General features: G+C 39.9%; 1 long non-coding RNA gene across 2 annotated transcripts in view; it reads left to right on the top strand.

Moving 5' to 3' along the window:
- LOC144528034 (uncharacterized) overlaps positions 1 to 19,376 on the top strand; it is a 35,585-nt gene extending 16,209 nt beyond the window's left edge. Inside the window, exon 3 of one of the 2 annotated variants that reach the window (XR_013502868.1) lies at positions 18,584 to 19,376. This is a non-coding gene — a long non-coding RNA (uncharacterized LOC144528034). Of the gene's footprint in view, positions 1 to 13,805; positions 14,029 to 18,583 lie in introns of those variants that run through there. The other variant, XR_013502867.1, reaches the window with a different exon arrangement.
- The last annotated feature ends 2,502 nt before the right edge of the window (positions 19,377 to 21,878 follow it).

The raw sequence follows: 21,878 nt of genomic DNA, 5'->3' as shown, positions 1-21,878 counted from the left end.
CAGGTCAGCACATGTAAATGTAACCACTGATGTATTTCTCACTTAAGTAAATGAAAGTCAGTCTGGGTGTGAAATCCAGACAAATTTGGTACAAATGACTGAACACACAGACACACTACATGCTGCAGCATTGATGCTCCAGCCAGGCCAGTGCAGTGCTGTTATTGTGTCCTTTGCTGGGGAAGCTTGCAGCTGACTGGTGCTCCTGCTCCCAGCAGAGTTCCGTGTGTTAAGAAGAAAGCTCCTGGAGGATGAATAAGCCAAGGGCTCCCTGCAGGCTGTTGCTTATTAAATGGTAAGTGTTATGGCTTGGCCCGCTGGGCTATAAATATAGGCATTACCCCAGAATGCTGCGTGTTGTCTAGAACTCATCACACTGTCACTTCCTCTTAACCACAACCCAAGTCTATAATCAGCAGGTTTGTACTCAGCTGGTTCAAGGCAGCAGGGATGAGAGGGAAGTACACAGCACTGCCAAACAACCGAGGCAGGAACAGGAAGTAGGTTACACTGGTGGAGTGTGTCTCTATCAGCATACAAACTGGGATCATGTGTAGAAAAACATGGCTCCTCTTCTCCTCCTCTTAGTCCTTAAACTAAGATATTTACTATTTTTTAATAGAAATAAGGGATTTTTTCTTTCCTGTAAAATTGTGATTCCGGTCCCAGAACTGAAACGATTGGTCAATGAATTGATAAGTTCATATACAGAGAATTAATTAGCAATATTTTGACTGCTTAAGTCATTTTTTCAAGCAAACATCTACAACATGTGATGGTTCCAGCTTCTAAAATGTGGAAATGTGCGTGTTTTCTTTGTCTTACATTATCTAATTTTGGGTTCTAGGAAATTGGGATGGAGCTGGTAATCTCTTAAATCACTAAGGTCTAAAATATGATTCTCTTATACTCAGCTATCCAATATTCTAATCCAGACAGGATAGAAAAGCAAGGCTAATCGTATTAGTGTAATCACGCTGACCACATGAGGGCTAGCGGCTTAGCTTTGATTGGATTTCTGGACGCAGGTGCTCTGCAATGTGGCATTACATCCCCTAAGCCTTGTAGGGTGAGACATAAACATAGATCTGTTTCCATTACACAGTTTCTTGAACCCCCCCCTACCCTTGACATCTCTGCACCACAGGACGGGGGTAACAATCAGAATACTGAACCCTGATTGGCCAACAACAACTGAGTCAAATGAGGTAATCTCACTGCAGCGCAGCAGAACTTCAGTTATTACCTAATAAGGATGGCCAGTCATGAAGTGACGTACTGACTGGAGTTGGTCCCTGCAAAAACTCTTTAAATGTAATCTCTTTCATGTGTTCACTAAGAAAAAAATAAACATCTGTGTTAAACATGTGCGATCATAAATACATGGAAGTTTAAACTCCAAGTAAGGTTTTTTCCTTTTGGCAAGGCAATGTCTGCCAATCTGATCATGAGGTTAAAAATAACAACTGTGGAATATCGGTCACACTTTATGCTGCACTGCATAATTAATCTGGTGAACACACCACAATGTTCTACACCTCCGTGTTTTTTGGTTCTAACTATTTGTTTACATTCTGTCACATCTGCCTCAGTAACATGTCCTGTTGCTTTGGCTGCTAGCAGTTCCTGTTCACACTGTATAGACAACAAGCATCTGATGATGATGATGATAATGATGACGATGATGATGTGTCTTTAGATTTGACTGAGTTAATACTTTGAAAAGTGATGTTCAGTTTGTGGTAAATTGTATCAATCGGGTGACAGGCAGGGGCGGGTCTAGAGGGGGGGCCCGGGGTGGCACCCGCCCCCCTGAAATATGATTGCCTCCCCTTGTGCCCCCCCAATCCATTGGGCTAGAATGGTGTCAATCTGACAAATTTGATTTCCATTGGATCAGAGTACTGTCACTTTGCTGCCTGTTCTGCCAATCGCTGCCTTTCCATTTGGTAAATGGATACATACTTGGAACACACATTGTATGGCAACTGTGTACTTTGTTGACATTTTGAGGCCAGTTTAGAAGTAGACACATATTGAACTCACTGTAGAGCACCTGTTGCTGTAAGAAATAAATTGTGTGTTGCACTTTATTTCTGTTCTGTTTCCTATTATCTGAAAACTTTGTACAGCAAGGTTTTCTTTGTTGAAGTTTGAGGCAGGTTTACTGTAAGTGTATTGCACTTTATTTTTTTTACGGTTCTGTAAAGAATAAATCTTCCCAGCCCTTGTCACGTGACCAATTAATGTTTCCATGATGACTATCCAACTTTTTGCCTTAAGAGTCCATAGAAATGTGTATCGTATTTGGATACACAATTTGTTGAAAATAAAAACAAGTGAAATTAATAATGAATGTGATGTGTTTTATTTAGCAAAATGACATTGTGTTGTTCGATCCTATCCAATATTTCCTATATTCTTGAGAAGATTTCCTATGCTGTATTCAGATAAAATCCACTGGGCCCCCCCTGACTGATTATTGGTCCCCACTTCGCCCCTGGTGAAAGGTCAATGGGGCGAGGAGGGGAGGGTCTGTCTAAAGTGCATTATCTGTGCATATCCAAATTATATATGGCCTAAACATGATTTCATATTCATTTACACCCCTACTGTCAAATGTAATAATGTCTTGCTGAATATGGATACATTTCCACACACACTGGCATTGCCAAAAGCCGTTGGTAAGCGTTTCCTCTTTTCATAAAAAATCCTTACAGATGCATATATTTTAAAATGACTACAATGATTACTGTACAGCTTTTGACTGCTGAGAGAATTACAGGCATGGAGGGATGGTAGGAATGAGAATAAAACTGGGTGTGTAAGCTGTATAGTAACTTAAATCATGTGCTTTGCAACAGCAATTCAAATGTGGAGTGGTTATGAATGTGTCAGCAAGGAGCTTACTTTTCCCATTTACAATTTCCTTCTGTACAAGGTGACAGACTGGAGTTGACAGCTGTAAAATGGAGTTATGCTACAAGTCATGTGAGTAAAATCACTATGTAAGCACTCACACAGCAGAAATGTACATTTGTGAATAGTAGGCTGCCCCCCCCCTCCCCCCCAGCGGGGTGAGAGTGGTGGGGGAGCTTGTTAGTTCACATACTGTGTACATGCAGTCCTTATGTCAAGCACAAACCCAGTAACTGATGTGTTCCTGTATTCAGCTGTGCACAACCTGGAGATTGGGTTTAAACAAAAATAGTAAGAAATAGTAGGATGTAGCTGATTTCTGTGCTAATTTTGATTAAACACCTCATGTGCAATCATTTTTTCTCTCTCTCTCTCTCTCTCTCTCTCTCTGCATCAGAGGTGTTCATTTACACTACGCATGCTTACATTATCGACAAACAAGATAATCAAAGAACAGAAAAACCTAGAGTACTTAATGATGAGGGATTTGTCCCCTTCACGTCTCATTTCCGCAGGAATTCATTAAAAATGTGTTTACAAGAGAAAGGGTGTTTTATTTTCTTCTCACTCTCTTTAATTAGTGTCAGCCTCAAGGTTGTTATATATTCAGAAACAATATTAGCATAGATAAGCAAGAACAAAGAATTCAGGGGTTTGGGAATTAAGAGAGCTGTGATAAGTGAGCCAGCATTGCAACAAGACATGCAGGAGGATGCATGGCATCGTCAGAGAGAGAAGTGAGGAATTAGCAGAGGTACTTGTCAACTACTCCTCCTCTTCTTTTAACTCTCTGCATTACATTTTCTTCCTGCTCCTTTTTTCTCACCGTTTATCTCACACAAAGTGAATCCCTGGCACTTTCAAACTAATTACCATTAACCCAGCCCACTAACACATCATCCACAGTAGGTGCAGAAATTTCTCACACCAGCTGGGTCTGTTTTCTCTCCTGTGCTGGCTCACCAGTCTACATGCATGAGGGGAGAGCAACAGGGGCAGAGCCTGACACTTCATCATGGCAAGGTGGAAAGCTATTGGAGATGACAGTGGTGGGGAGGGGTGGGGGCGGAGGAGTGCGTCTTGGCAGGGTTGTTTCATGCAGACTCACTGCAGAGACCACTGTGTGTTGAGGGAAACTAGAACAGAGCTGCTCAGATAACCGTAACCACTGATGTTAGGAAAAGGATGTCCTAACTAGTTCAGCACTATCTAATTATGATAATAATATGATAATAACCCTAATGCATCTTGCATGCAGACACACTTGCAAAGGTTGACCGTGTTAAAGGTGGCTCGGGATAACAGTGCTACAGTTTCTGCTTACGATTTGTATCTGTGTTTCATCTTCAGTTCTTCATTAACTGATTCTCTGTTAAAGCAAATATAATTATCATGCCTATACTAATGATTTAACATGATTATAGGAATTTAACATGACTATAATTTGAGTAAATTATATTAGCTTTTAGTAACAATAAAACAATTAATTATGTGGTTGGTTAACTCCAACAATTTCAACGATAGATTAAGGCCCTGAATACCCGTTTTCTAAATATATTTACTCAACATTTTCTGCCAAAGTTAGAACACATGTTTTGGTTCATGAGAGATATCTGTATGTCTGTACATGTTTTTGTCTGTGCCTTTCTCACTGGTGGGCTTCGTTGGGAAAAGGTGAAGTCACATACTGATAGATAGATAGATAGATAGATACTGTATTGATCCCCAAAGGGAAATTCAAGGTCCCAGTAGCTTACAGACATCACACACAACATACACATACATCATAACAGGATGACAAAATAACAGGATCACCAAAGTCATTATAATTCTTTCTATAGGAAACATGAATGTCTCTACCAAATGGCATGGCAATCCATCCATCCAATAGTTGGGGAATGTCCCTCTGAACCAGAAATATCAACCTGTTGGTGGTGCAAGAGGAAATGTCAGGGGTTACCAAAGTCAGTATTGTTCATCTTCTGGGCATGAGCATGAATTTATGTACAGAATTCCATGGCAATCCATGCAATAGTTTCAGTGTAGATCAAAGAAGTGGACTGACTGACAGACGAGCATTGCGGTCCCTTGGATCACGCCTCTAGTGTGGCTAAAAGGAAGCAATGTGAAGATGTCACTTTGGGCTCTGGAAAACTGTGATGGGCATTTTTCACTATTTACTCACAAACAGATAAAGGCTTATTTATCAAAAACTAATCAGATTAAATAATAATGAAAATATTGTTTAGTTGCAGCCCTGGTAGAAATAATGCAAAATAAATAAACTAACCCTACATCACTGAGTGATCTGGAATCTCTGCTTATATCCTTTCTTGCATGAAAAATGAAATGTATCCAAAGCCAGATAGATAAGGACAGAGAGAGAGGGAGGGGTATATATTTGCATATATTTGAAGCACCTTTATGAAGGCAGCCGTTCTGGAGGGTGAAACTTCTTTCACACAGATAAACACTGCTGGGCTTTGATAAACACGCCTAAAAGACTGTTTAAATTCAGCAGCTGTAGCAGTGGTTGCAAATCTGTGCTGACCAAAATTACTTTTCAGTGTACAAAGCAACAGACATTCTCAGATAAATGTAATTACAACATTCCCCACTGTCTGTTCAAATGTTCCTGCTTTGAGTGAAATAAATGGATCCAATCTGCATTTAAACAATACAACTTATCTGGCACAATTGGTATGCAGCTAAACTTTTCTCAAATGGGAAATAAGCAGGGTTAAATAAGGGAATAGCAGCAGAAACATGTTGGTTTGCAAAACTGTCTTGCAGTGCAGCAGTACATGTGTTATTCTGCTGGATGGATCTTTAGACAAAGTCAAATATTTCTCACAATGACTTTGTATGAAAATAGTCCATGATATAATCACAGAAAGCCTGCAGCAGCAATAACATAAGATGACACAATCAAAAGAGATAATCTTGGAGGTGCATCAGTCTAAACATTAATCAGAGAAGAACAGGCGCAGGCTTCCTGTAGGTTTCTACAGGCGGGGGGGGGGAACCTCTGTGATAGATGACAAGCTCAGTGCAGGAGATTCATCACTTGCTTTCCGATGGCCTATGCATGCTCACATTTCATTAGCATCATAAATTATGTCCCCCGAGGGAAGCCAGGTGGCCTCAGACAGAGACCTCAGCCCTGTGACAGTGAGAATGGCCACTGAGGGTCTGTCAGTGTGTTCATGTCCCTGCCATGCACACAGAAATCATTGCAAGCTGTTTCGTAGGCAGCTGAACAACAAAGGCTGAGAGTGAAGTGAGTTGACAGCCAAAGGAAAATACTCAGCTGGTACAACTGGGGCAGCGCACAGGCGACAAAAAGACTTTTTTTTTTACTGTCATAACTGGGAGTTGTAGGACTCTATTTTAGCAAACCAGAGGGCTCTCCAGATAATCTGTAAAATTAGAAGAATTAGAGGTACAACAGTACAGATATTGATGACTGAATACTGCATTTTTAGGGGGATGTACTACAGCTATACTCAGGACCGGCTCTAGCCCTTTGGTTGCCCTAGGCGAGATTGAGTTTTGCCCCCCCAGTCTCGCATTGCCAGATCTCCACAGTGCTGTGTCAGCGATAGAGTAGCAATGTATGTTCATTTTAGTTTCTATCTTGCATGTACAGTTGTGTTCAGAATAATAGCAGTGTGTTTAAAAAATAATGCTCAAAATCCTTAGAACAGCTTTTAATTCCATAATATCAATGCATTGGGAACACTGCACATTCAATTCCAAATCAAAACATGACCAAAATTGATCATGTTTGTGTTATACCTTTACAGAAAGTGAAGAAAAAGGAATATTAGGCTGTTTTATTTGCATTTTTCTTTACAAACTCAAACATTTACTGTATAAACTGAAAAATGTCTCAAGGGTTTGCTTTACTTTGAATCACTGCACTAATATTTAGTTGCATAACCATTATTTCTGAGAACTGCTTCACATAGCTGTGTTGCATGGAGTCGACAAACTTCTGGCACCTGTGAACAGGTATTCCAGCCCAGGACGATTGAAATACATTCCACAATTCCTCTGCATTACTGGGTTTTGCCTCAGAAACAGCATTTTTCACCCCACAAGTTTTCTATGGGATTGAGGTCTGGGGATTGAGCTGGCCACTCCATAACATCAATCGTGTTCATCTGGAACCAAGACTTTGCTCGCTTACTGGTGTGTTTTGGGTCATTGTCTTGTTGAAAGACCCATTTCAAAGGCATTTCCTCTTCAGCATAAGGCAACATGACCTCTTCAAGTATTTTGATGTATTGAAACTGATCCATGATCCCTGGTATGCGATAAATAGGCCCAACACCACAGTATGAGAAACATCCTCATAACATGATTTTTGCACCACCATGCTTTACTGTCTTCACAGTGTACTGTGGCTTGAATTCAGTGCATGGGGGTCGTCGGACAAACTGTCTGCGACCCAAAAAGAACAATTTTGCTCTCATCAGTCCACCGAATGTTGCCCCATTTCTCCTTTGGCCAGTCAATGTGTCCTTTGGCAAATTTCAACCTATTCAGTACATGTCTTTTTTTCAGCAATGGGACTTTGCGGGGGCTTCTAGCTGATAGCTTTGCTTCACATAGCCTTCTTCTGATCGTAACAGTACTCACAGGTAACTTTAAGTCTTCTTTGATTTTCCTGGAGCTGATCATTGGTTGAGCCTTTGCCATTTTGGCTATTCTTCGATCCATTCGAATGGTAGTTGACCATTTCTTCCCATGTCGTTCAAGCTTTGGATGCCATTTCAAGGCATTTGAAATCATTTTGGCTGAGCAGCCTATAATTTTCTGCACTTCTCTGTATCTTTTCCCCTCTCCAATCAACTTTTTAATCAAAATTCGCTGTTCCTCAGAGCAATATCTGGAACGACCCATTATGCTGAGTATTTCAGTGTGAAATGCACTATAACCAGCATGCACATTTGCTTCCTTCCTTCCTTAAATATGGGCCATAATTGACACCTGTTTCTTCACAGAATCAATCACCTCACTAACTGAACACAACACTGCTATTACGGCATTGAACACTTCATTTCCTGCATTCAGGTGAATTCTTATGCACCTATTTCTACCTTTTTCTGAATCAATTTATGCTGGAAATGTCTTTATGTAAAGGGAAACAGATTATAATTCAAATATAAAAACATAATGGAATATATTGCAGTAAGGCTCTCAGGCATTCTGTATTGCTTTCAACTATTTATTCCCCTGTAGATCGACTTTTCTAATTATATCTGAGTCACCACACATGTAGCCTAGGCACAGAAAACCTAGCAAACTATGGCAGAAATTCATGCTGCCTCATACTACAGCTCTTCAACATACAGTTTAGCATTTTATTGACAGTGATGGTCAGCTGCCCTTTTCACATGGAGTCCCCATGTTATTTTGTAATATTAAAACAATTCAGAGCCAATGAAAATGCAAAATGTGGGTGTGTGAGGTGTCCATTAGGTGTTCTGATTTCCTAAAAAAATTGCATCTCTGGAAGGTCTCTAAAGGACATTAATGATGCAGTGATTTGTGAGGGACAACCAGTGGGCGATTTAAAAAGGGTTGAGGGAGTAATACAGGTTTATGTATGAAGAGATGAGATGAAACTTTAATGATCCGCACAGGGAAATTGCATGGTTGCAGCAGCAGAAGTGCAGAATAAAGAACATCAAATAAATCAAAGACTGGAATATTGATAGTGATGGCAAGAAGCAGAGAGTAAGCTGCAGATAGCAAGACAATAAACAAAGTTCCTTCAATAAAAAAAAACGGTTACGCCTGTATCGAGAAGTTTGTTTAATGTCCAGTCAGCAAGGTGTGCAAACGTAAATATGCAAATGTCCATCAAGAACTTCATTTCCAACTTACAGGTGTGAGCACATATGAGTAGAATGTGACAATATGTTAAGGGACTTCATCCCTAGTAGGTAAAGATGATCAACATCACTGTATGAACAGCACAGGGTTTACACAGTTTACATTGTGCAACTAGAATGGCACTCAGAGAGTGCGATCCTCCGATAATGCATTCATGTGCCCCATGAATGGTCTCATTTCACGAGTTGGGAAGTAGTTCCTCCAACTTCGGTGTGTTCATGAGCTTTAAGTCGTAATGTGGAAAACAACATGGAAATATAGATACAAAGGAAATGTGTTGTATTTTGTTGCTCAGAGCGTTTAAACAACACTTTGATAGCATTGTCGGGTAGTTTTGTGACAACAAAGAGCAAAGGAAACGGATCTGGTGAGCCATTAAATATGATCATGAACTAATTTTTCCAATTATTCCGACACCACATGAAGCTTAGTGTAAGTTCAGCCAGGAAGACTATCATATGTAGTATCGCATTGCCAGACCTTCCTCCACAGTGCTGCACAGGAGGGTCTGGCTAGTCCACACAGCAATAAACAAAACAACATTTGGTAAGACCCAAACCAGAAAAAGGTAGGTACATATTGGGCAATGATTCCTCGTTGCTGATTGGATGCACTGCCTGTCAGTCTGTGACAACAAAGTTCTTCTTTTTCGTTTGGATTTAAGGGTAGACTGGGTGCCTTGTCAACATAATAACACATTTTACAATTTACACAATTTATCCAGAACTTATATATATATATATATACACACACACACACACACATATATATATATTTATTTATTAGGGCTGTCAGCGTTAACGCGTTAATCGCGATGCGATTTAGGGCCGACGCAATGCGATTCATTTTTTTTAAATCGCATGCCGGCATGCGATTAATTTATTTTACACTTCACTCGGCTTTGCATCGTGCTACTATTTTGACCCTTTGGCGCTGCCGTACTTCTTCATAACACATCTTCTGCTGCAGAATGCAGGCAGGCTGCCGGCATGGAGAAAGACAGCAGCAACACACTTCTGATGGCGCTTTTCTTTTAAAAAAACTCCCGGACGGCTCGTAGACAAGTCGAAAGCCATGTGCACATTGTGTAAAGCCGAATTAAAATATCACCGAAGCACGTCAAGCTTGAGCTACCACCTACGGAGCTAAGCATATTAACGTGACGCAGTTTGATGCTAGCGGGTTCAGGCAAAGCATTATTTTGGAGAGTGCTACTTGCCGACCTGTGGATGAAACCAAATCCAAAAAAATGACTACAGCTCTTGCAAAATGGGTGGCAACTAACTGCAGACCTGTCAGCATCGTAGAGGACTCGGGTCTTAAAGAAGTGCTACAGTTGGCATGTTCTGACCTGTCTCGTTGCCGTCGAGGGGGGACAGTAGTTTCACCATACACAGCCTTTATGACACAGAGAAAGCAGCTAAACTGGAAATGCTGCCAAGTGCAAACGCTGTCTCATTAACTGGTGATCACTGGACGTCAGTGAGTAATCAACATTATTTAGGAGTTAATAAACACTATATTGACTCTGGCTGGACTTTGCACTCGTCTGCCTTAACGGTGGTCGTTAGTGTTCCATCTCAGTCAATTGTTCTCAATCCTTGTTAAAAATGTAAAGGTTAAATGTCCTGCTGTGTCATCTGGTTTTTGTTTGTACTGTATAAGCAAAGTGTTAGTGTTACATCTCAGTTAGGTTAGGTACTTGTAGGAACTGTGCAATAAAGACAGATTCACACATTTGTTTACAGTAAATAAATAATAGTCAAGTTCATAAAGTCACTTTCTTTGCATTCATTTGATTCCCAATCAAGATAAACTGGTAAGAATTGCTTTCCATTGTTATGTTCTTAAAAACAGTTCTGAAATGCAAAATAATCAAATTTTAATTTTGATAAAACAGGCGATTAATCACGATTAACTGCAGAACTTCAGCGATTTATCGCGATTAAAAATGTTTAATCGTTTGACAGCCCTAATATATATATATATATGTGTGTGTATATATATATATATATATATATATATATATACATACACATACATATACATACATATATATATATACACACAGTTGTGTTCAAAATAGCAGTAGTCCACTAACCTCATAAATCAAATTTTTTGGTAGAAGTGATATTTCTACATATAAAATTATATATGAATATAATATATAAAAATATAATTTTTATTTAATTATTTATGTTTTTATATTTGGATTGTAATCTATGTTTACCTTTACATAAAGACACTCCCAGCATAAATTGATTGAAATCACAATGCACACAAATCTGGAAACACTGGCCTTTGGGTTGCCAGACCAGTTATGATTAGACCAAATGTTGGTGCCATCGAACTTACTGTATATATATATATATATATATATATATATATATATATATGGATATATTCACTTAGAAGACAGAGTTACCAATTCCTAGCTATGTATTCGGCAATAAACACCGATTCACTGCCCAGGCCATCCATCCCGACCAGGGTCTCAGTCATGGTAACACCAATAAATGTACAGTAGATAAACATGAACACTAAATTAACCACACAAAACTAAAACCCAGATAACATAAGTGCACACCAAAAACATTAACAAAACATTATTAAAACACATGTCAACTACAACAGGAACAGTTCAGAACTGCTTAAGTGCAGAACAGTCAATTTAGGGCGCAAGGTGTCCTGCCAGCCTACTATAGCCTACTATATTGCAGTTCGGAGTTCACAACAACCCATAAAATCCTTTTGTTTTTGCAAGCGTCATAAACTAGTTTATCAGGCACCGTTGCTGCAGACATGCTGCAACAATGGATTAATGCTTATAATATAAATAATTTCAACCAAAATCGCCACAGAAAATAACAAAAGTAAGTAAATCAGTCGGAAGGCAATTCAATATTTGTTGTGCATAGCTGCTTTTTATTGGACAAAAAGTTTTTGCTTCATTTTATTAAATCCCGGCAGCGTCTAAACCCAGCTGGAATGATATTGTGATACATCCGAAGCCTCTGAAGTGCCGCGTCAGAGCTCAGTGCCGTTACGCACATACAGACCCTTACACACATCAGACTGGTCGGTAATAACTCAATATTCAGCTTTTTTGTGAAGGACACATCCAGTTACCAAGGCTCATCGTAGCCTCTTTTCCAACTTTCTCTTTAGCAAAACACAGTGTAGTGAAAACGTTGTGTTAATTAATTACTGGTACTATGTGACCATGTACACGTATGAGCTGAGATATATTTGAGTTATTACTTAATAGCGCCGATCCGATCACCAATTTCTTTTTATTTATAATGGAAAATCATTCATCTTTGGGTGCAGATTTGAGGGGATTTGTGTTCATATCGTTACTCCGAACCATCCAGACTTTTTCTGAGGTAAATGTTTTCGTTTGTTGAGCTGTCGTCATCTCGTATAACTGATTGGCACGTCTGTTTCATAGCTATAAGACAAGTGATGTGACGGAGAGTATTTAATAATCCCCACACCAGCAGATCTACAGTATATTCACCTTCACCCAGCCCGTTTGCATGTTGCTACACATATGTGAACTAAACTAAAAGGTGCACATGGAGACTCCCAGTCCATGGCCTAACCACCCTGTGCTAAGCATGTAATAAGGGTGCAACATTTTAAAATGATGCATGCAATGCATGTCTTTTCAGCCGAGCCAGTTCCCCTTCCCAACATTTGAACTGCTGAACAGCAATTTAACGTTTTACTTGATTTTATCATCCCGATCACCGACTTTTAAGGTCCCATGGCATGAAAATTTCACTTTATGAGGTTTTTTAACATTCATGTGAGTTCCCCCAGCCTGCCTATGGTCCCCCAGTGGCTGGAAATGGAGATGGGTGTAAACCGAACCCTGGGTATCCTGCTCTGCCTTTGAGAAAATGAAAGCTCAGATGGGCTGATCTGGAATCTCCTCCTTATGACGTCATAAGGAGCAAGGTTACCTCCCCTTTCTCTGCTTTGCCCGCCCAGAGAATTTGGCCCACCCATGAGAGAGAGACATCATGGCTTTCAAACGAGCAAAGTGGCAGTTGGTCAAGGCCACACCCCCACTCTCCACCTTGCCCCCCCCCCCCTCTCCTCCTCAATAGCATTTAAAGTTACAGACACAGAAATGGCACATTCTAAGGAAAGTTCATTGTGGGACTGGCTCTAGTGGCTGTAATTCTGCACCAAGGCTGAATTTCGGGAAAGAGACTTCAGATACAGTATTAGGGGACCACTAAGGTCTATATAAAAGAGACTTCAGATACAGTATTAGGGGACCACTAAGGCCTATATAAAAGAGACTTCAGATACAGTATTAGGGGGACCACTAAGGCCTATATAAAAGAGACTTCAGATACAGTATTAGGGGACCACTAAGGCCTATATAAAAGAGAATTCAGATACAGTATTAGGGGACCACTAAGGCCTATATAAAAGAGACTTCAGATACAGTATTAGGGGGACCACTAAGGTCTATATAAAAGAGACTTCAGATACAGTATTAGGGGACCACTAAGGTCTATATAAAAGAGACTTCAGATACAGTATTAGGGGACCACTAAGGTCTATATAAAAGAGACTTCAGATACAGTATTAGGGGACCACTAAGGCCTATATAAAAGCATCCAAAGAGCACCATGTCATGGGACCTTTAAAGGGCAGACTCAGTGCCTTGCAGCGCATTGCTGTCTTACAGATCGGAGGAAAAAGAAGAACTTTCTCACAGAAGAACGTTTGGAACAGACTGACAGCCTGTGGATCCAATCAGCAACGAGGAATCATTGTCCAATATGTACCTACCTTTTTCCGGTTTGGGTCTTACCAAATGTCGTTTGGTTTTTTGCTTTTGCTGTTGTGTTTTATGAAATGCTGAAGTATTTAGCGAAATGTTGTTTTGTTTTGTGAGATTTTATTTTGTTTTATGAAATGTTGAAGTGTTTTCTGAAATGCTGAGGTGTTTTGACCTTCAGGGCCACCGTACATTTCAGCGTGAATCGTCATGACCTTCCTCCTCCCCGTTCACCTCCAGTTCATCATTTCAGCACCCAGGTCTGTGCTCAGCAGAGCTCGCTCCTCTTTTCATCCATCCAGATCTCAACATCCTCTTCAGTCATCACCATCACCACTAGTGTCCAGACTCCATCAGATGGGTATCCTACATATTCACGGCTTCTTGATAGTCTTCCCTTTGAATATGATGACATCACGATGGGAATTTGAAGATGTCACGATGAAGTCTAATTGCCAAAGACTTATCATTTATCATTTTTATTGTGCACACGTCAATAAATAATTGTTCACTCAAAATGAGGTCTCTCCTGTTTAAAATAAATTCAGCAAACATTTCCTATCTCGCAACATCCGCCCCATGATTTGGTTCTGCTCCAAAATGCAATGGGGCTAGTAGTTTTTCCATAATCCTGCTGACAAACAAACATACAAACCCAGCCGAAAACATAACCTTCTTGGCTGAGGTAACTGCAACTGTGGAGCAGATGTCTATAATACAGAATATGTGGAGAAATATACAGAGTATGTTCCTGTATAGCAATGCCATATGGGGTCATTGATCTAGATAGGTACTCAAGTACTAAGCAAAAGAACAGGACAATATAATGTATGCTGAAAGCCTTGTGCTCAGCAACACTGAATAACCTCCTCTGAATAAATCAGAAAACAAGCTTTCTCTAAGCTGTTTGTGAGCATTGCATCAGTGGATTTATGGGCAGAAGCATTGTGTAGGTATTAGCTCAATTTTAAAAACAACTATGTGCATCTCTGCTGGCACTCAGTGGCACTTTATGAACAATGAAAGTATAAAGAGATGAAAGTGGAGCCGATGGAAATAAATGGTACATTATCATCCCGAGGAACAGGATCAATATATAATGAGGTTTAATGGGCCAGAAAAATGTCTAATAGAAATGATGGCTGCAACAGCATCACCATGCAAACATAATGAAGCCAGATAAATCTCTTTCCTTGAGAGCACTTTGCCCTGAGCACAAATGACTCAGGAGGGCTGCTTTTATGACCCATGTTCATGTAAATATGTAGCCTGCAGTCTGTTTGCCTTATTATGCAACTGTGGCTCAGTATAGGATTTTTCTTGCCGAGGGAAACGGCTGTGTTTAACTTCGTCTCACTTGCAGTGGGTCATATTTTGTAGACTATGTGAATGACTGACATTCCCCAGTGTGCACATGGGAAAGTTCAGACAGGGGACAGGCATGATTTGCATCAATCGTTACATTACCATGGGAGTCAGTGATGGAGTGGCGTTTGTCTCTGTAGCAACAACAAAACACTATCACACAAATAAAAAAGAAATAGTTGTACAAAGAAACAAAGCGTATGTTTTTTTCTGTTGCAAAGTGGTGTTTGCTCATTTAATATAAGCATAAAAAGGACAAATGGATAACGCTGGGATTTATAGTACATCAACACAAATTTAACTTATAATTACTGTATGCTAAGAAACTAGAACATTATTTAAACAGAGTTTTGTTCTGCTTGCCTGTGTTGTTGTTTACATATGCTGTCTGCTAGACTTTTCCCTGGAAAAATCCTCTGGTGTTTCCTGTTTCCAGTAGGCTTGGGTGAAATGGCTAAAATCAATATTACATTAATAATACTATTCCCAAGATTGATATTGCATTATAGAAAATGTATGTGTATGTATATTATTATTATTATTATTAAAATAGTGAAACTAATATTTATTGCAGTGTTCCAATCAATTTTTTTTGTCACATGAAATAGCAAGGGTTACAATTCCAGTGAAATGTTATCCCATCAAACTTGTGCATGATCACATAAAAAAGGAGTCACCAGGTTGAATGTTGCTGGCCTCCAGGTTCCAGCCAAGACTGGGTGAAAGGACACCACAGCACTGTTAAGCATTACATTAATCAAAACTCAGAATGACTCATTTTGTTAGTTTTTAATTAAAATTTGCTCACAATTATTACAATAAAGAAATGAAAGTCAATAATCTTGAATTATTGCCCAGTCCTAGTTCCAAGCAGCTACCACAGTTTACTTGCAATAACAGACAGAATACATTGTTAAATTACAGGTAAGTTTGTCTGTGGTTACAGCAGTCCAACATGCTGCCATAGATAAGAAAACAATGATTATTATTAATGTATGTTTGATGAATCCATGATGTAGCACCATAGTGAAACCACTGCACTGAATTTAATGTACTTTAATTTATACTTGAGTGATCACAGAACCAATCGAGGTAGACATGAACTTTGAGATGGGGCTGATTGAGAATGAAATCTCTGCCAGCCCCATTGCCCAACATCACACACACACACACACACACACACACACACACACACACACACACACACACACACACACACACACACACACACACACACACACAGGATATATGGTGGTGTTCCAGCTCTTGCTTCCATGAATCACTCTTCTCTCTTGGTTGCTGCCATGCAGGACAGTTTAAAGTGAACATTCACCATAAAACCACCATATATTGTTCCGTGGATTTGGGCAATAACGTCGATATCCACGCAAACAACTGTCTCTCTAAGTTTGTCTAGACTTAAATCAATGGTGCCATCTGATGACACTGTATGGAGTTGGTCCATTTGAAATGAATTAGTCAGTAACACTGTGGGCTCTGTGGAAGTTTCTATTGCAACCAAATTAATTGTATTTTAGTGCAAGGCTTATTGCAGTGAATTAGAAGATGTGGCTATATTCCAGTAAAATATTCACAATGCTGTCAGGGGACTTGAGAGACTTTCATTATTTACTGTCTAGAGAGCAGCTGCAGGATTTGTTTGTTGATGATGTCATCACTACAGTCTGCCTGCTCTTAAGCTTAAGCAGAGGCCGGTGCATATTGAAAGTATACAATATCATTGGTACGATGGTAATTGTATTTTAAGGTGTATTTTCCCATAACATGGTATCTTGATGCCTATACAGTATATTCTCCACAGGGGGCAGGGCCTGAGGCTCCACTCCACTCTACCTCTCTCACTTACAGGTTGTGTGCAAAAGCTCAGGCACTGTGGAAACAAAGTTATGAAGAGTTCAGTCTTCAGTGCATAAATATTTAAAGGGGTGATAGAATGCAAAACCCATTTTACCTTGTCATAGTTGAATAACAACAGTTTGGTGGCTAATTAGGACATACATAGAACCTCAAAATCCCATTGACACCTCTTTCCTCTGCAAATCTCACAATTAGAAACTGCCTCTGAAAAATCTCAACGAACCACTAAGTTGACGTAAACTCGGTGGCTCCTCCTCATTTGGCTCTAGTCTCTACCTTTGTCACGCCCCAACATTTACATAGGCTACACCACTGATCTGAGATCAGGTAGTCTTCTGAATAGGTCACGCAGATCTCAGAAATTGTATACATTGTTTGTCTGCTATTTCATCACTAAATTCACTTCTGAGACTTTTTTATGTGAGAAATCAACTATGTAGAGGTCAAATGTGGGCCGTTTTACGAAAATGTATGGCTAATTGCAAATTTTGTCTGACTGTGTGTCGGAGTTCAGCGGCCGGTGCTGCCTGGGTGGCTGCCTCGCCACCCAGCCTGTTCTCCTTCACAGACCCCGGCCCGCTCTGAGCTAGATGGAGCTCCGTCACAGCCGGCAGCCCGCGGTGCTCCACACCCGCGCCAAGTCACCGTTTCTGGGTTACTGGACTACCAAACGCCGCTGCCCTGACAGAGCTGGGGCCTGCAGCTTGCTGTTCTCCCTCCCCTCTTCCTGCTAAATGGCCGGTGTGTGTGAGTGAGAGCGCGGTCAGCGAGCTTGTTAAGCCCGCAATCTCTTACCACAGGTTCCAGTTAATCTTATAATGGATATGTGTGTTGAGTTATTTAAACAAATGACAGGAGAAATAAACGCCGCGAGTGAGCTGGATGGAGCTGTATCAATGAGCGCTAGCTTGCCTCCTCCTAACGAGACCTCTGAAATTCACAAAAATGCATTAAATTGAAATCGGACAAAAGTGTTACCTTAGCTTTGTAAGACCTTAGGGTAGCTGTGATATACATGCTGTGACGAAATTCAAACTGTAAATATACTATAGTTATGCCGAAAGTGTAGTGGCGATCTTTTCCCATAGGATTGAATGGGACACAAAGCCTAGCTAGCAGCTCCTCCTAACGAGACCCCTCAAATTCACAAAAATGCATTATATTGAAATTGGACAAAAGTGTTAGCTTTGTAAGACCTAAGTGTAGCTGTGATATACATACCTTGACGAAATTCAAACTGTAAATAGATAGATAGTTATGCCGGCAGCTGGCATCTGCCGCCCCTAGCCATAAAACGGCCCATATTTGAGGTTTATATAGTTGATTTCTCGCATAAAAAAGTCTCAGAAGTGAATTTAGTAACTAAATAGCAGACAATGTATAACATTGCAGTGTCTGAAATATGAGACCTGCTGTCTCGTCTCCAATGTATGTGTATGTGGTTCGCTCAACCAATCAGCGCGCAGCTCATCTAAATATTCATGAGCATACCATATTTGGAAGAAAACCTCTTGTTCCAACTAGGGCCATATTCACAAGGTAGTTTAGGCCCCATAGAATAGCACTCGGGCCATTTTCAGCCCAACCGATGTTACATACCCTATTAGGAGACCTTAAGGAACAGTGTGAAATACCCTATATAATCATTCTATCACCCCTTTAAGTCCTTTAAGACTGGGAAAGATACAATCCTAAAAGTTAACAGTTCTTTTGTAGGTGCCTCCCTAAATCAGAGGCCTGAGAGTGCATCCACACATCATAAACACCTGGGGCCGCCATATTGATTTCTGCTCCACCTTATCACCGAGGTGATTACACAGATCAGCTTGGAGCCAAAGACTGGGACAAACAAAGAATCTTGCAAAGGGCTTAATGTGTTGACTCTATAGCTCTGACATCTACTACACACTGCTCGCAGTGGGCTTAATTTGTGGTCTCTGTTTATTCACAAGACATTCATTTAACTGCTCATCTCGTATGGGCATCAGGGTTATATCGGCATGGGCTTGAGACTTCAAATTGTTTACAAAAAACTATTAAACATTAAAGGGTAATTCCAGCGATTGAGTAGTGTGCTTCAAATACGTTGGGCAACTCACAAGGATAAAAACCTGTACAGCAGAGGGCAAGCTATCCTGAGTCCCTTGTACGAGTCAAGGTTCCAAAACACTGGTTCCTACATCACCCATAATGCAATTTGCAGTAGACACCCTTGCCTCTTAAATGTCCACTTCTTTCAAATCCTACACCTCCAGTTTGTAATGCAATTATCATTATTTTTTAAATGTTGAATAGCTTCCCCAGAGCCACAGAAGACATTGTACAATTGTTTTCGCTGGTTAAGTAGAACTCCCCATGACGATTTAACTGAACTTTATGTGTTAAATCTCAAAAAAAAAAAACTTGAGTCAGATTTTTAAACATGAAAGTGAGTAAATACACCCAGATCCTAATCTTCTACAATAGGTGCTGGACATAATCCAAAAATAGCAAATTGTAAAATGCAAGTTCACACACTGTATTCTGTTCCCATAATATGCTATAAAATATGTATAAATATGATTTATGACTTTGCTATGATTTTGAATTTCTGAGTGAGATGGTAATTATCAATGCATCAATTAAAACTGACTGTTTGCGTTCCTATTTATATTGGGCCGATTAGAGTGTGTTGCTCCATTCTCCGAGGAATGTTTTCTAACCAACATACGATGCTGGCTTTCATTTGGAAAGAATGCTTTTATTTTATTACAATAACAAATTCTTCAGCCTCCTGTGACTCACAATTTAGTCTAATTTGCACATTACTCCATGTCTGTCTTCAAATTCGGTCTCTTTATCTCACACACATACACAAACATACTTAACCTCACTCCATTTACTGCCAAGTCAATTTCTCATGCCCTTCTGCCAAGTACTGCCAATATGTTCAAGAGGCAAACATGATGAGAATGCTTCACTGGTTGTTCACGGCACTGATGGCCAATCAAGGGCACTCCTCATGGCAGGCAGTGCCGATTGATGATTTTAATGCTTATTTCTAAACCAGCTCAAATACAAGATCAGATTCAGCATGCCACATCAATAACTCATCATTTAAAGTAACATTTTCCTACTTAAAATGTGTGCGTGTGTGAGTGATAGGAAAAACCAGCGGTGAGAAGGACATCAAGAGAGACTAAAGGCAGAAACCGATGAACAGTATAAATATGTAGGAAACAGATACAGTATACTTTTCTACTCTGGATGTGTAATGTGGATTTGCTAATTGAGTGTGTCTAAGAAGATTTTAGCATACCATACTCTACCATAAACACTACCACTTTCTTTCTACCAACTTTATTAAGGATCTGAAGTTAAAGAAAACTTCAGATCTATAAAGTATCAAACTATAAAGTATCATCCCAGCATAAACTTCCATGAATGTGGTGATGAACTGGGTCAGTAGGTCAGTACATGCAATATTTCCTTGGCTTGAAACATCTGGATCCGTTTCTCACTGGCTGCAGAGAGATTTAAAATCCTGACCATATCCATCATGACCCATTCATCCAGATGACACTTACAACCTGCGAGACATTGGCAGAGGTTTTTCTGTATCATGATGAGCAGGGTCAGTTCATATGGGGCTCTATGGCACAGCTTGAACATATATCTTGCAACATGTCTTTAATCACAGTTTCTATGCTGTCATGACATTTATTGTACAGCTTCAGCCAAGCTTTTTCAGAGAAATATGTTCTCAATGGCAGATCGTATCTCTTATTGAGCACTCTCACCATTTATTTGAAACCATTCTCTTGCATGTAAGACGTGTTGTTCTTTTCGAGGCCGTTTTCTTTTTCATCTACCTCAGCTGGCTGTGCACTTCTCATTTAAGTAAAAAAACCATGCAAGTTGATGAAGAAATTCCTGTTTCATCCAATGTTATCTGATGACGAATGACTGTAAATTACGTGATATTGTTGTGCCCTCACAACACACACAGCATCCGTTCTTTTGGTGCTAAACCAAATCTATTTGCATTTCTGTCTTTTTCTTGTCATGGTCCATTTACTGTCTTAAAGAAAACATTCAGTTTTTTAAATTATTTTGTATTATTTTACTGGCCAAATTTAACAGCAGTTACTATCTTTCTAATACTTTTGAGCTATACTAGCAGCGTAGCTCTAACCTCTAGGAACAGTAATGTCAGTCTGTTGGACGGTCAATCTACCACTTTGGTCCCGACTGAAATATCTCCACAACCATGGAATAGATTGTCATGATATTTTGTACTGACATGCATGTTTCCTGGAAGGTGAAGCCTACTGTCTTTGGTGATCCTGTGACTTCGATGTTGACATTTGCGGTTTTGAGTGGAATGTCAACTATTAGATTGTTATCAAATTGTAATAACTTTTTAATCTCAAGCAACCATCAGGTCACAAATGTGTCCAATAGTATTAATTAGTAGCCTGCTAATCCGCTTAAAGCTATAGTGCGTAGTTTCTGTCTCCCCCATGATGAATTCTAAGTAATGATAACAACACTGTCGGCGCGTCCACATGATACAAGCCTTCCGTGACCCGTACACCACTCCCACCCCTCCTCCACGCAGGTGCTAGTATGCAAGGAGGACACGGAGGATTAAAAAAACATGATGGACTCTTCAGAAGAGGTCATTATCTTCACTCGAGTTTCTGCGCGGGAAAGTCACCGGACGCCACAATCTTCTGAACATAGTCATACTGAGAAATACAGACAGAGTTGTGTGGAGCTGATAGTCTTAATCAGCTTTGTAGCAACTCATTTGGCAATGGCTTGAATGTAACGACGTTCATTAATATCAAAAAGTTACGCACTAAAGCTTTAACGTGAACATGGTAAACATTATATCTACAGTACTAAAACCAGCATCATTGTCATGTCTGTGACAATGAGCATGGTGTTAGCCTTGTTGTGCTATATCTAGCTACAATAAGACTAGTTTGAGCCGTTTGTTATATAATTGGAAATTTTACACATAGCA

The sequence above is a fragment of the Sander vitreus genome, chromosome 13 (genome assembly GCF_031162955.1).
Source record: "Sander vitreus isolate 19-12246 chromosome 13, sanVit1, whole genome shotgun sequence".
Taxonomy (NCBI): Eukaryota; Metazoa; Chordata; class Actinopteri; order Perciformes; family Percidae; genus Sander; species Sander vitreus.
This window is presented reverse-complemented; position numbering and strand designations above follow the sequence as displayed.